We start from the raw sequence: 3,046 nt of genomic DNA, 5'->3' as shown, positions 1-3,046 counted from the left end.
TATCCTTGATAAAGACCTAAAAACAAGGTCGAAACGTTGGATGAATTATCCTTTTGCACAAATAAAGAATTTTCAGCATTCCAAGAGTTCTTTTCTTACGTTATTGATCACTATAGTGTGCCAGAGCTATTTCTATTGAATTGACTCTTATTTTTTCTGAGCACCTGCTATATACACAGTGACCCAGACATATTCAAGTTTCATTCAGAAGGCAGAGGGAAGCCTTAGCAGCTGAGCCTATATCTTGGCTTGTGAGCATTAGAACAGGCCGGCGATTACAGGGTAACATGAAAAATGTCCAGCTTGCATTATGACTAGAACATGACAATATCCTTTTAAGTACTAACCTATGATGCGTTCCTAAGCAGTTGATGTTATATGTTCTACATTTCATTTTCTGCATACTTTACAAGTAACTCACAATTTTGCCTCTTGTAACATACTCCCACCACCACTGTGGTAAAGCTTCAATTACAAATTCAAACGCACAAAAATCTGTTATAGATATACAGATTTTCAGAAAAGCTCAAGAGAGTCAGAAATAAAAAATACTTTTTCTTTATTTAGATATTTTCACTATTAAAATTACATATATACAAAACTCCACTGTATAGTACCCATGGACTGGTCAAAACAGGTCAGAAAAATCATAAGCCCGCATTAACAAATGGATTAAGAATTCATAATGCCCTATACTTGAAATAAACATATATAAGGCTCTAATGAAAATTCAAACTTCTTTTTTCCAAATGCAGGGTTATTCAGTAAACAGTAGACATAGTTACATCATGTGGTAAGTGATACTAAAGTGCACATACCATTATAACATTATCCTATACTACTCTGGGATTCACAATCTATTTAATACACTCCCAAGTTATTGTGGATAGGAACCGGGTTGTAATACTATTGGGGTTGCACCATAATATGCCACCCAGCTTTCAATGAGAGCAGTAAACCCACTGAACCACCACAGAGATAACTAATGTCCGTTACCTGTTAGGGAGACCTGAATTCCACGTCCTGCGACCCCAACACAAGAATTACCTCACTTCCTAATGAAAGGGAGTGAGACGCATCTGGGAAGGGAAGGGAAAAGATTAGGGTTTGGGGATGATGAAAGGGCTTTCTACGGGCAAGGATGGCAAAGGGTGGCAGTGACGGAAAGTCAGGCAGCCTGTCCTGTCCTGTCCTGTCCGTCCGTCTTTTTGTATCATGAATTGGAAAGACTGCAAGGGGGAGGGGAGGTGCTTGTGTCCAAAAGGAGGAGTTATTCAGATTCATTGCAGTGGGCGGCGGCTGCAAAAAGCACCATTCTTCTTGTTTTTGCTCTGCAAAACAGCCTTTTCAAGGGTTGGCTTGGGTGACAAAATGTCTTCTGTAGGCGTGGGTTTGTCTCCCTCTCCCTAAGATGTGTCCGGTATAGGCCAGGGTGCCACTCAAGGCCGTAACCAATTCGGGTTATAGCTTCTCGGCCTTTTGGCTAAGATCAAGTGTAGTTTCGGAGGACGCTACCTTGGTCGGTACTGGAAGGTGCCTGGGATTGCACGTCTGCCGGCCTTGAGGAAGTGTGTGCGCCTTCTGGTGACACATAGCCCTCTTGTGCCTGGACGGTTCCCAGGCAACGGGAGGCGATCACCTTTGTTATTTTGAAGTCCTACTGATAAACAGAAAAAAAAAAATTAAATCTGTTCTTATCAGTTTAATATCTGATACGTCCCCTCTCTGGGGACCATATATTAAATGGATTTTTAGAACAAGGAGATGGAAAAAATCTTGCTCTGTCCACTGCACGCATTGACCTGGTATTGCAGTACCTCCAGGACCGGTGCACCCCTTCTTAACCCAGTTTCCAAAAGCAGAACTCAATTCACCTGATTCAAATGAGCCCCATTAGTGAATTGAAAGAAAGCAAAAACTTTATATGCACCTCAATTTGGCCAATTCACTTTTCACACTTTCACCCTTTTTTTTATCTTTCACACCTTTTACTTGCTTTATTGATGCAAAAAGCTGTGCCAAATAGCAAACTCATCTCCACTCAACTTGACCAACTCTGCTATGTCCCGTGCAGTATCTTATTCTCAGTCTTATCTAGATCATTTGCAATTGAATAGAATAGATCCCTTTTGGCTGCTTATGACTGTGTAAAATATGTAGTTTTACTGGGCTGGGATGAGAGAATCCATTGAAGCATGGTGTAGGGATTGTGGTTCCTGTGTGCTAAGAAGAGAGGCTGGCACCAGCCAGAAAGCCCCATTGCAGCCAATAATCACTTAATAACTTTTTCAACTTGTCATCATATGGGAGGCCTTCCATTCCTTGTAGTAGTCTAGTTGCCCACCTTTGAACTGACTCTAACTTCTGAATGTCCTTATTAAAATGTGGAGCCCAAAACTGGTTCCCATATTCCAGATGTAGCCTTACAAGTGATTTATAGAGGTGTAACAATACGTTGGGATCACGGGATCTAATCTCCCTTTTTATACACCCTAAAATCTTGTCCCAAGCAGCATTCCATCAGCCTCTGGAAGGTTCCTGGCGCATTGCACAGCTCGAAGGGCATGCTTTTGAACTCGCAGAGACCCATAGGGGTGGCGAAGGCGGTCTTCTCCCGGTCTGCCTCAGCAACGGACACTTGCCAATAGTGACTAGTGAGATCAAGGGTAGAAAAATAATTTGCAGTTCTCAATGCAGCTAGCGATTCCTCAATACGGGGAGTGGTGCCGTCCTTCTTTTTTAACAGGATCAACAGAGCTGCCCAAAGGCTACAACTGTCACGGATAACCCCAGCCGCCTTCATGTTGCTCAACATGTCCTTGGTACACTGGCAATGTGAAGGTGGTATTGGCTTATAGCTCTCTTTGATGGGTGGGTGTGCACCTGTGGGGATGTGGTGTTGGACCCCTTTTATTCCCCCAAAATCTAGCGGGCTTCCCACCGGTAACCCGCTCCCCAGCTTGGATGGATGCTGAGGGAGCCCCTTTTGCCCGCAGGCTCTGGCCCTGGGAACTGTAGCCTTGGCGGTGACTGTGCTTCCCTCTAC

General features: G+C 43.5%; 1 pseudogene; it reads left to right on the top strand.

Moving 5' to 3' along the window:
- Nucleotides 1–1,634: 1,634 nt before the first annotated feature.
- LOC142279409 (U2 spliceosomal RNA) lies at nt 1,635–1,839 on the top strand (annotated as a pseudogene).
- Nucleotides 1,840–3,046: the final 1,207 nt, after the last annotated feature.

The sequence above is a fragment of the Anomaloglossus baeobatrachus genome, unplaced genomic scaffold, assembly GCF_048569485.1.
Source record: "Anomaloglossus baeobatrachus isolate aAnoBae1 unplaced genomic scaffold, aAnoBae1.hap1 Scaffold_4308, whole genome shotgun sequence".
Taxonomy (NCBI): domain Eukaryota; kingdom Metazoa; phylum Chordata; class Amphibia; order Anura; family Aromobatidae; genus Anomaloglossus; species Anomaloglossus baeobatrachus.
Note: the sequence above shows the minus strand (reverse complement) of the source record. Positions and strands in the feature narration are given on the sequence as shown.